The sequence below is a fragment of the Drosophila serrata genome, unplaced genomic scaffold (genome assembly GCF_035046125.1).
Source record: "Drosophila serrata isolate PLE 108 unplaced genomic scaffold, ASM3504612v1 contig_359, whole genome shotgun sequence".
Classification (NCBI taxonomy): Eukaryota; Metazoa; Arthropoda; class Insecta; order Diptera; family Drosophilidae; genus Drosophila; species Drosophila serrata.
The window spans coordinates 1,257,581-1,271,247 of NW_028257257.1; positions in this window are offsets into that span (position 1 = coordinate 1,257,581).

Genomic DNA, 13,667 nt, shown 5'->3' on the forward strand with positions numbered 1-13,667 from the left:
ACATTACGCATACGCCACATGTGACGGGGCTAAATTTAAAGCATCGGTCAAAGCAACCCCCAAACAGACGAAAAACATTTGCAAACTAATTTAGAAACTATTTCGAAATGTTGTAGCCATTTGCCAGGCCACAAAATGTGCCACTTTAACGCAATGAGCTGGCAGACTACCCAAGATAATCATTTACAACAACAGCAGCAGCAGGAAAAGCAGACAAAAGCACTGCCAACATATGCGAGCCATTTCCAAAAGCAGTAGACGGGGTAAGAGGGAAAAATAGAAGAAAAATAATATATAGAAAGAGGGAGAAAAATCCCAAAACAACTTTTTGCCTGTCTGTGAGTGTGTGTGTGTATGCCCTTTGTGGCCATAATTTATAGACTATCTGCCAAAATATTCCAGCTGAACCATTAAGATTCAATTTCACAAGCAATTTATATAACCGAAAACCCCTTTTTTTTCTCGTACAAATGAGCAACATGCCGTCGCCGCAAAACAGACGCACACACAGGTTATTTATGCCCCGAAAATCACGTGGCCAGAACCCCGGAAATCTGCCATGTCCAAATTAGTTTTAAATGAAATACTCTTCGCAGTCGCTATGGGATCTCTCTTTCTCCCTCTCTATCCCTATCTCTATCTCAACATTTACTGCGTGTAAATTGAATTAAAATTATTATATTTTCGAGGCAAACACAAACGTGGCCACGTGCAAAAGTTTAATTAAATAGTATTTTATTCCTTGGCGCATAACTCGTGCATAAGTTCCGGCCGTCGACTCTGTCTCCATCCTCATTTCCCATCCTAGTCGCAGTAAGGGTGGAGGAAAAAGTTTTAATTTGTTGACTTAACCGCAGTTACAGTTACAGGCTACAGGCTAGGGAGCCAACCCGGATCGGGATCGGGGCATAACTTTGCCGGGCGCAACTTAACATGCATATCTCGTTGTGAATCCCTTGGGAAACGGAATCCCGGCCAGGGCAGCTCCACTTTCCACTTGGTTCCCAGCTCTCCCAGCTCTCGCTTATCGTCCTCCGCACACGCAGCTGCAACGTTTTTGCATGTTTCTCGCTTCCCGCTGCCATTCCCATTCCGAATCCTTGCCAGCTGCAGCTACCGCTCCCTGCTTAGCCATAAATATGCAGCTTAAAATGGCTTTCGACTGGCGGCTTTCGGCTTGCGGTTTACGTGGCGTATGATTGATGCCTCTTTGCCAATGCTCCCTCCATCCTTCCTGTTTCTGTTGCCTGTTGTTGTTGTTATTTCTGTTGCTGGCGGCTCTGCTGGTGAAGTCTCATGGTTGTCAGGTTGTTGGGCCATTAGCCAGCATTAAGTGCAAAGCGAAATAGATGCCTCTCACCAGGATAACCACCTACTTTTCAATGGTAAACTAATGAATTCGAAGACGGTGGAGGAGGTGAACTAGAGGTGGAATCAATTATTTATTATTATGGTGAGTGAAAGCTATTTAATGTGTCTATTAATTAGAAAGAGCTTTCTTAAAGGCAAACAATTAAATCTGAAATAAGGATCAGGCTTCGGTAAATAAGTATTTCTTTGGAAAAAGAAAATTTCAGCCATCTAATTATTTGAACGTTTAACACAACATACTAAAAGAATACATAAGGTAATATATACATAATAGAACCTTTGTTTGTGATTAAAACCTATAAACCATTGATGATTGATCAGTAATTTTTATTAAAGAAAATAATGGAAATCTACACCACGTAAATACCTGTATATAAAATACTCTCTATCAATATATCATCGCTACTTACTACCAATTAAATATTAACAAAATCACAGCTTTTACCAAATTTAACCATCTCTGTTATATTGTAATTGTATTTGGAATAATGCATGAATATTTTGTGTCAGTCAGTCATAAAGTTTTCCAATCAGTGCATTGCAAAATGATAAATAAAAAAACAAAAAAGGGAGTAAGCCACTCATTTGCAACTGTCGCATGCATAAAGCATAATTGTTAAATATTTATATTTAATGTGTATGTATTTATTGTAATTTTTTTCGCTTGCAAGTCTATAAATTATGCAGTGCACTCTCCGAATTAAATGTTAATTAATTATGTACCATTGACAGTCATCAATTGTTGGCTCAGCTGCAATGGTGCTCTTCGGAGTGTTAAAAAGCGAGCGCCGCCCGCGAAATGCCAACAATTTTCACGCTCTAATCAATCTTCACGCTCTTGGCCAAAAGGCATTTGCCAAGAGTCACTCACTCGTCACTTATGCTAAATTAACAAAAAGCGGAATGCAGTGGCGAAGGGCTAAAAGGATTGCGCCAAGGAGAAAGGCGGCGGAGTAGGGTGGACCGAAAAATCAACAAAACTTGATGCCTGGCTTGGGGGCTCACCATCGTCCTACCTCCCTCTTAAACCCAAACCCAGATCCAACCCCATCCCCATTACCCATTACGAATCTCTCTCCCCCGCCGCACATTTGTTTGAACTTTTCGCTTCAGTTTTTCGCTGCTACTTAGCCAAGTCTGAAATTTGAATTGGATTGGCTTCACAGCGATGGCAGTGCAATCAACAGAGGGAGCGTCCCTTTGGGCCATCCTAGATATTCATTTTTGTATTTAATACCCAAGATGGTTTATTGCCCAAGTGCAGTTACACATGGGGAAAGAGATGTGTGAATTTTAAAGGGGTTTTATCAGCATATTCATGTGTAGAAATCTATAAATATATAGTAGCTATGTACAATTTTATATGTAAAGTTAAGACTCTTACATAATCTAAGGTTATATATTAATATATTTTAAACATTTTCCTATCTAAATAGAGTGGAAGAACCCCTTCTTCAAGTGCACCGGCAAGTCCTTTCTGTCCGTTCAAGCGAAAATGGTGAAATGTCAATTTAATTGAAAGAAATTGTCATCGAAAATGCCATTTGATGCACTCAATGTTTGTTTAAGGCTTTTGATGGGCGCCTGTCAAGAGAGCTCCCTCTGATCCTTTTTCTTGTTTTTCTTTTTTTTACTGTTTGGTTTGGAGGTCCCTTAAAAGCGATAAAAAGTCATTTCGAATTTCGGCTGCTGTCGAGAACTGTTGCCGCATTCATTAGACGACATCATTGTTGGCTGCTTCACAACAATGTTGCAGCAAATGAATGAATGAATGAACGACTGAATGAGTGAATGAGTGGAGTAAAGTGCAGTGGGGAAAGCAGAGAGGGGAGGCAGTGGAGTGGAGGATAGAATGGTGGCAGTGGCATTACCAAGGACGACAATGTTTTCAATTCGTTACAAAACGTGCACTTGCCATGCACAGCGGCGGTGGCATCAGCATCAGCATCAGCATTGGGGATTCCCCCAAGCTATGCTCGGGACTCCTATCTCCCTCCTCCTCCCTATTTTCCTGCTCCTGTGCTTCTGCTTCTGTCTCTCTTTGGCAGTCACGTGCTCCATTTGCAGCAACGCCATTCCAAAAACTGGCTAATCAGTCAAATTCCTGCAGGCAAGTTTCCATTTTCCCATTCGCTAACACGCTGTTTACACGCTGCAGCTTTTATGGCAAAAATCAAATGAATTTCAGGGAAAATATATATAAAAAATTGAAGCCATTGTTTGGCTGTTTAAATAGGTTATAAATTCTAAGGAGAATTAACTTGATTTTTTTGGTGAAAATTTAAATTTAAAGGAGGGTTTCGCTATAAGTATAAAGTTAAACATAATTTAGATATTTGCGTAAGCCCCAGTTGCTATTTTTCCTTGATTTTCTTACCAAAATACCTTCGTATAAACCTCTTTAGGTATGAAAGTATTCTGTTCTATCGCAACTAAAATGCTTTAGCAACAGAAATAGAAAACAAGAGCTCTTCCACTTTCTCTCTCTCCGTCTGAACCAAAGTTTTCTATTCATTTAATTGTTGGCCATGCAAATCCCCGGTAGCAAATTTATAGCGGCAGGTGTGATTACAATCGCATAGCACAACACACAACGAGCTCTCTCCCATGGCATCGCAATTCATCCGTACCCAATCCCAAAGGGGATTTCCCCCCAGCATCAGCAGCAGTAGCAGCAGCTTCCTTTAATGAGTTTAGTTTCGAACTGAAATTCAGTTAATATGCGTGTCTCATTTATGCAGGACTATGGAGAAGAGAAGGAGAAGCTGGAAAAGCTGTAGAAGAGATGGAGATAGAGCTCGATACAATTTGCTTAAATGCGTCGAGTCTGTAGCTCCTTATCTCTGGGCTAAAGGATATATGAAGCTAGTACAATGGAGTCGAGCTGCTTTGAGAGAGAGAACACGCATGCAGCAGGCACATGGAAAAGCTTATCTTTTATTACCATGTTTTCATTAGGTTCCTCTTCTGGTTTATATACCCTAGAGGAGGGTCCTTGCTCCTTGTTGTTCACAATTGTTGGTTCTCCTAATTAAGATAATCTAATGGTAACTAAACACATTTTACGTAAATAACAAGGTAAGTTTCTTTTGTTTATACGTTATTTAAATTTTGTGGACTATTTTAGTACAGAAAGCTAGCCCGAAATTCGAACCCTAAATTTATTTATAAAGGGTATTCTAACATTCGGGGTCACTCTCTCTACTGACTTGTTATTATCCCTGTTGTCCTCAGTTAAGCTCCGCTTGTGGTCTCGGCTTGGCGTTGTGGAGTTCCAACTAAAATAATGCAGATTCCTGGCTGGCAGACTTCAGATTCTGAGTCCTGGGATGGCACCGGCTGCAAAACTAATGAAATAGAGTTATAGAGGACACATACACGCACATGGCTTACACACCACGTACGTGTGCACTAACTTGGCTCTAATTATGCCAATCAACATGCTCGCCTTGGCCAGCCGAGGCCCCAATAAAAGACGCCATCAATGTGCAAATTAGTCCTCTGATGGCTAATCAAGCACGCGGCTGTATTTCGACTTTTCCTCTGTGTGTGTATGTAGCGCATAATCCGATTAATAAAGCGATTGGGGCTCAGTGATTAGCAATACTTTCCATAATTAGTGGCCATTAAGTCAGACATCGAGACGAGGAGAGTTAATTAAGGAGTCGCAGAAGTCGCTGAGTGGCCAGATGGTTTACTTGGCATTGGAATCACTGTCTCAGGCAGGTCGATAAAGTTTCGATTTCAGCTTTTAGCCAAGGATTTCCGTAGTCAAATATTATCCGTCTTTGATTTAATAATTTTCCTCTATTTATAGAGAAGGAAATTCTGAATTTTGCAATTAGGGACTAGATTGCTTGCTTTTTCCCAATAAAGTAGTTCCTTGAAATAACTAGAAAACAGCAAATTATTTTGAAGGCTTCTAAAATTTCTTATAAAGATAAGTGTTCAAAGACAGGTTAACCAAAAATTCCATCTCCCTGAGTGAATTCCCAGGACTCACATTCAAAGTTCGGAGGCGGTTTCACAGCTTCGCCGGAGCGGCCGCAACTTAGAGAGGCATCCGCGGCCATTGGCAGCTCCGCGGAGAATTTTGTTGGCCTGTTTAATTTAAACTTGCAACGCAACTAACGACAGTTTTTTAATTAAAATACCAAAGACAAAGCGTAAAAAACGAAAAATGAAACGAAACAATGGAACCGAGAGCTTGAGCTCGAGCTGAAGCTATGAGACAGCGTAAAAGTTGCCAAGAAGTTTCGAAAAACTTAAGCACCTGGGAAGGACGCCAGTGGAGGGATACTGGATGCTGGAGGAACAAGGACCAGGACCAAGACCAGTGCCAGGACCACCGCCAGCGCCAGAGACAAGCGTGTTAAAATATTATGAAGCACTTAGGTGAGCTACAAAATGGTTAAGGTACAGGTACAGTTGTGCTGAGTCAACCTTACCTTTTCCAAAATTATGCACAGAGAGAAATTTAGTTATGGGGAAAGTGGATTAATAATTTTGCATGACCTTTTCTTTGTTATCAACTGGTAAGATTTGGCTTTTATACAACTAAATAAGGACTTAAATGCTGTATATTTTTTGTAGAATATATCAATAAATATCAACGACTTGCTTGTAAACCTCCCGAGTAGAAATTTTCTTTCCTGTGCATCGTGGCAAGTGTAACTTTAGTTTATTCATGGCAAACTAAGCGAGGGCAAAATGAAATTGAGCTGTTTGCCAAGGGAACACAGTGCAAAATACAACGGGAAACAAAGCAAACGAAAATCAATGGCAGAACTTAAACCCGTTCAATTGGCAAGGTCACGTAGAGCGTTGGCAATCCTAGATGGGAGTTGGGATGGGATGGCATTTCGCAGGATTCAAAGAACCCTACAACCCATTCCCATTTTAGCCATCTTCCTGGCCAATTTGTATGGCCCGAAACTTGTTTGCATGCGGGGGCGGGGTTCAGGAAAAGTCTCTGCCAGGAAGGCCACTCGATGAATATTTAAACAGGACCCCACAGTCCGGACCAGGACTCGAAACTGGATGATGGGGATAACGATGATCGGGATCGGGTTGCTGCTTCAGCCACTGCTTCTCCTACTGCTGCTGCTGCTGCAGCTGAACGATAATGAAAGCAATTAGTTTTTCGTAAAAAATAAACTCAAGTGCAATTTGCCATCGACTACTTGAAGCTGCATTGGCCCTGACACCCTCCTGCTCTCTCTCTATCTTCCGTTTCGAGGGGAAGTGACTTTTAATTGAACGCTAAATTCTGCAAAATTTTCATCCGGGCCATAGATGAGGAATTTTTATACTTAATTACCTTCTTCTGCGCGGAGGCTTCTCGTCAGACAATGTTGATTGTTTCGGCGCAAAAGTTTTCACTGCGGAAGAATGAACAAGATTGAGTGCAAAAGTGCGGAGAGGTTTCACCAAATTTCCTTATAGCTTTTTCATTTTTGAATTAGCAGGAGAACAATCAGGGAATTAGGAAGACATTTTACTATTTAAAATCAGTTTATATGGAACTTAGAGACAATATAGCTTTCTTTCTTGTAATAATTATGTTTTAGTTCCCATTATTTAGAGTATATTTCTAAAGCGTACACTTCTTCCTCAACCTCAAAATTAATGATTGAAGGCGACGACAGGCTAAAACATTGTCCTGTGAGGATCTTGTGAGTCCCATGAAAATCTGTACAAATACAACACATCAGCTGCCGGGGCTTGTCCTCGTGTGGCCTTCTTCGCACATGTGCAATGTTCACACTTTTTGGCTGAGGGGAAGCTCCTCTTAGGACATCTTTGCTGCCTTCCACCTCCTCCGGCAAAGGACATAGCCATTCGTCTCCTTGTGTATTTGCCCAAATGACAAATTGCACAAACGTTGTCGCAGTGAGTGTCGGAGGAGAAGCGGCAACAGCACTAGAAGCAGGAAGCCAAAAGCCATTCCCTGCCAGTCAGCAGCGGAAGTCGCCTTGAATGCGCTTCACAAATGCTGTTAAATTATTTTAAAACGCTCACTATCCCCGCCGCTGCACTTCGTCCTTCCCACTCAATCACAATAGGCGCTACTTGAGTGCTCGCAATTATTTGTGAGTGGGCAAAAGTTGACAAAGCTGGGGGGAAATTACTTTTTCGTTGCAAAATTTCGGGTTGAAAAAAGGGGAAAATTTAATTTTTGTTACATTTTTTGCTGAACTTTTTGTGTTTGGCAATAAATAAAAAAGACATTTCGCCGCACGATTGGCATGTCATGTCATGTCAATCTTTCCGGCATCCGAGTCGGGGCCCAGAGCCACGCGTTGGGGATCATAAATAAAGCATGATTTCCATTTTGACCCCTTCATCTTGCTCTGCCCCCCATTTTATGCGGTATTATGTGCATTGTTGTAACTCCTCCTTTTTTTATCGACAAATCCGTATGCGTGGCTCTCAAATCCATGAAGCCCTTGCATAACCAAATCCCATTCCGTTTCGTTGTAAAGAATTTATATATATTGATATGTGCTTCTTTTATGGGATAGAGTTTATATATTGGATTTTTGTGCAGCAACCACATGGCGTATGCGTAATTAGTCAAATGTACTGCATTTTGCTGGCTGCCTAATCAACGGCACTTGGCATATGCAAATTTTGTGTGTATTTAACTAGGACATTCGATAGCATTTATGCTAGATTACAATTTCTCTGGCATACTTGAGGGGTGAAAGTAGTGCATAGAGAGAGTAAACTTCAGGAGTAAATTGCAAAGATTCAGCAACACAAATCAATATAAATGCCATGCACAAGAGGTAATTTAAATTATGCCATGCCAATCGAATGAAATATGTTCGTCCTGTTCCACTTGAGTAAGGAGAGGCTCACTCTGCTCTCTATATATATATATATATTTATACATATATCCTTATGCAAATGAGGTTTTGACTGGCTGGCATTAGCATAAAAAGAGCAATTCAGTTAGAGATGTACATATATCGGGGGAAAAATGATATATATATGATATATATTATCACAATTAATATGCAAATTAAATACTTTACTTACTTTAATTGTTGAAATGGTAAATATCGCAAAGAAAATCGAATTTTACTTTAAGTATCGTAAAACATAAAAATAAACAAACTTCGGAATACGAAATTTATCATCCTTTGCGGTTATAATTGAATTATAGGATCGACTAGATCATCAGTGAGCTGTGCCAATACCAATATGAAAAGCATTATATTATCGAAAATATTAATATTATAATATTTGAAAAAGAATTATCAATTATATATATAAAATATCGATTTATATTTCGACTTGCTTAATAATTTCTCCCATCCCTTAATTGAGTAACTCATTCGGGTTCGGGTTCAATTGGGATAATTTAATACCTCGATATGTAATTGCTACATTGCAATGATTAAAGGATAATGTACACCCAGACATTTGCCTGCTGCAATTGTAATAAATAGGGATATGCAAATGAAATTGGTTTAACAAGTCGTAAAAATGTGTTTTACTTCTCGCTTTTTGTTATTTCTACCTTTTTTTTGCCACATTAAGGCGATTAACACTGGCCATGCTTGTGGTTAAAATTCAATTTATTTGAATATCATACAAAAGATTTAATTGATTTATACAAGGCCTGCAAAATGATGCCTTGTGTTTAGGACACACGCTGTGACCGGAACAAAAAAAAGTAGATAAAGTTAATTATTAAAAACAGAATGTTTTCTGTTTGATATAAAGCTATGAAAAAAGAGATAATTAAAGCCACAGCTCCACAAATAGTAACCAGTTTATGGACTATTAATTTGGGCTTTGAAAAGGCTTAATCTAGTTACATAAACACCTTTTTGCGACTTTAATTTATGCAGTTTAAAAGGTAAATTGTGCATTTAAATCATTTCAAATAGTATCATGCCTTTCGCATTTACTTGTGCTAAATACCGGGTCCGTATTTATAATTAAAAGCCCCGGGTCATTGTCCGCACTGTGAAAGCGCTTTTCTGGGGGGATAAGCTGCACAGTCCACTTCACGGTCGAGTGACTGAAGCGCTTAAACGGATTGTCACGGCAAAGGAGACACACTTACCCGCACCAGCACACACACATGCACACACACATGCGCATACACACACTTGCAAACACTTTGCACACTTGGCCAACTTACGCACACATCCCACTGAACGCCGTAACGTATGCAGCAGATTTTAGCAGGATGTCGCTGCATTTATCGTGGTACAGTAGGACTTTTGTAAGAGAATAAATTTCTTAATTTGTAAATTTCATTAAGAATATTTTAGTTCTTCGGCGGAAGTATTTTTTTTTTAATAAATTTCATTCTATAAAAACAAATCCGGTCATTATTTGTCTTTAATTTAATGGGAAGCAAAATTACCATCAGTTTAGTGTTCAGCAGTAGAAATTTATACTTTCAATTACAAGTCAGCCTAATTAAATTCCTAATTAGAGTTGCTCAATGGATTCTCCCCTGTAGTTACTGGCATTGTAGTTCCCGATGATGTTGCCTTGTTGCTATGCCTTGCCTCCTTTTGACCAACTTCCTATGGTCAACGCTGCCATTGGCAACAGTTTCCAATGCATTGCCATAGATTATTGCATAATTTCCAAAGGGCCCTGGGACACGGACACGGAACATCATTTGCAAGTGCAGATTGGACCGGGGGTCAGATAGTCAGATAGTTCCACAGGTTCAGCTCGAGCTAATCTTGGCCCAAATAACGATGATAAATCGTCCCAACCAGCCAGTTAGCCAGTCAGCCAGTCAGCCAGCCATCCGGCCATGTAAATACTCCCAGGGGAGGGAAGACAGAACTTTGGCCGCAGGATGGAGGTCTGCTCTCATTAAATTTAATTTGCAGTCGCCTTTTAATTAAAAGCGAACAAAGCATCGTTAAAAAATAGTTTGCGCCTGCTAATTTTTAGCATGTGATTTACATAATTCAATTAAAATTAAGTTATGAAACGGACGCACATTTTGACCAAAAAAAAAAGAGGGAGGAGATGGGGTTTCGGGTTTAAAGATGGCAATCCGCTTTGCCAGCTTTGGACGCTACTTGGTTATGCAAATTATGAATGAATTGTGGAAAGGCGGAGTACGCAGTGGGTTTTGTTTGTTGAAGCGGCAAAAATAAATAGCGCAAAAGGAGAGGAAATGACAACTGAAAATGGAGGAGATGATGATGGTTGCCAAAGAGGTTGAAGAGCACTCAGGGAAAATTATTTACTGCTCTTTAACTTAAGGGAATAGAAAGTAAAGGTGCTGAACAAATATTTTAAATAATAATTTAATTTAATTTTCTATGCAGAATATATATTTACAGCTTCTCTTAATTTTTTTAACAACATTATTTACATCAACCTTGATTCTTTGTATTATTTGCTTTAATGATTTTCATAAACTGCTTTTTTTAAACCCCCTTAATGACCATAATTGGCACTGGTTTTTTAAGTGTGCCTTGACACGCAATTGTGAGCAGTTTAATGATCCTGGGAAGCACTTACAAAGGATTTGCGTGCGAATAGAACAACATAAAATAAAGCATAACACAGAGAAATAAAGCAAAATACAGAAAAACTAAGGAAAAATAAAACAAAATACAAGAAAATATAGTAAAATACGAGATAATACAATTTTTAGCAAAAGCATTCCTGCTTTTCTTTCTCTATTTCTGCGTAAAACTACACCTGGAATTCCTGGAATTAAAGTTTTATTCCGCACTTGACCCTCGCCGAAAAGATAATCAGAATTACAGTCCCTTTCTGCTTCCTTCCTTGAACAAATAGCCAGTGTAATCGTCATCGCCATCGCCATCGCCATTGTCCGGACAAGGCACACACGTCAGGAAGGTAGGACGGACGGACTCCTTGGGATCCTGATGAATCAAGGAGTCGCTTACGGTAATGGCTTGGGCCAATCTGAGGGCCAATCTGCAAACGCCCATCGCTGGCAATTTTCCCGCCTTACAAAGTGTCGCCCCGGTACACACACACACACAACACACAATTTACACTACATTGACAATAACAACAGGCAGAGGCAGAGGCAGAGGAAATGGGAAAAAAAGAAAGTACCCAATGGCAAAAACTCGGTAACAACGCGCCACGCACTCAATTACTTTTATTGTCTTACACACGCTCCGCAAATTTGGCCAACATTAGCCGGGGTTTTTCTTGTTTCTTCTGTGAGGCTGGGTGAGTATCCTTGGAGTAGATGCTGCCCAGCTCTGATGCCAATCAATCTGTGAAATGCTCTTTCAGCCGAAACTTTATCGACGCACCAAATACGCTTTAATGGTTTTTCTGGGTTCCCCTCATTTTTTGGTTGATCCTAACAATTCAACAAATTTCATTACATCAACGGCAAAAAGCAGCGAAATAAGGAAAAACTTTTTCCCCAGCACAGAGCGAGGGGAAAATGGTAAAAAAAAAGAGAAAGGTGAAGCAAAACTTTTCACCAAGGCACATAATTCACGTTAAAGTTGAAAACGAGGGACCGCATGGCGTATGAGTGTTATCAACGTTATTTGACTATTTGCTGCTAATGCACGATGCCGACAAGGACAGCGAATCGGATGTACATATGTATATAGGCAGATGCACCTGAAGAATCAAAGATTCTATTTTAAATTATGAATATTATATTAGTTAACGATATTACGATCCTTGGGCTCTAAACATTTCTAGAGCTTTTAATAAAGCTTCGAGTAATTTCTATATTACTTTCTGCATCTCCAGCAACTTGTATTATAATATTAAATTATTTTTTGCAGTGTAAGGTGGCAAGGGAGTAAAAAAGAGTGGGAAAGGAATCTGTTGCCGCAGCTGCAGGTGAAGTGAAAGTTGACAACGCGGCGTCAGCACAAAATTTCGCTTTGGCCTCACGTAACTAACACGCGACGCCCATGACGCCAGGATATATCTAGGTATATGTCTATATAGTAGCTGCCATATATGTTGCTCCTTGTTGTTGCCACTAAAAGCAAATGCCAGGCAAAATGCAAAGCTAGCTGTGCACACAGCTGGATCCCCCACCCACCCGCAGCTTGTATGTGAGTATAAATAAAATATTGGGTCTACTAAAATTTAAATTCTGAACATTTCATGGATACATAGATAGATAGATGGATGTTCTGCTGCTGTCTGCTGGCGGGGCCAAAAGTTAGTCAGCAAAAATCAGCAGGGAAAGTAAATGAGAGTGAGAATGGAATGCATTTGGTCAGGGCAACAGCTGTCGATTCTTTTGACAAGCTTCCTTAGAAAATTTTCCAGGCATTTGGGGGGGGGGGAATATAGCAAGGCTAAGGCTAGCACAAGAACACTGAGAGAAAATGTGCTTCTACAATACCAGAAGCTAAAAATCGATCTACTTTGTTAAAAGAGAATAAGAACCAACAGGAGATTTATAACACTTGCAAAAATAATTATAATTTAAATATATCTTAAATTTTAATATATATAAATACTAGTAATTTTAATATCTAGTAAACTAAGGCTTGAAGTAGATAATTATATTAGTTGAGTTTCATTTAGATTGGCTTAGATTTACTTTTAGACAGTTCTCAAACCACAACCGCAATAGTGGATCATATTCTAAGTGTTAGTGGTTCTCTCGCTCTTAGGTTCCACTTTGCAGAGCGAGAGCAAAGCCAGTAACGGGATTAAAAACTAAATATTCAAGGGCAAGATAAGATGAAATAGGCGAAAAATCGTAAATTGTTTTGTTTTCACTCACCCGTAGGTTGTTTCTGTATTTTGCCTTTTTTGCCACCTGCCAGTGTTTTTCCAACGGCGAATTATTAAACGAAAAAACACACACACCAAACAAAAACGGAAAAAAGCCGCCACACTTGCACTTGCATATAAAAGAAAGCAACAATAACTTGCCACTGATCTTGGCATGTAAGGCCCGGCTTCCCTTTGGGGTTCCACTGGCCGTGATTCCAATAAACAAACACTTTTGGGGCGCCTCCATTTCACCAACATTTTCGTGGCTTGTCTAGCCTCGCCCCCACTTCACAAACACTCTTCACTGCGCCTGCATGCCGATTTTCCGCACTTTTTGGCACCTGCCATTGTTTTTCCCTTTTCACCTTTCACCTTTTTTTTTGCACGATCTACATGCGTGCAGCCGTTTTCGTTTTTTCAGCTGTTTTATTTCTAGTCCGTTATGTTTTCTCCGGGAACCTAACAGCCCCATGTTACCATGTAACATTTTACATCATTTACGTGTAGATCACAATTTTACACATTAGCGTAAAATTCGAAGTTCCAAATATATTTATTAC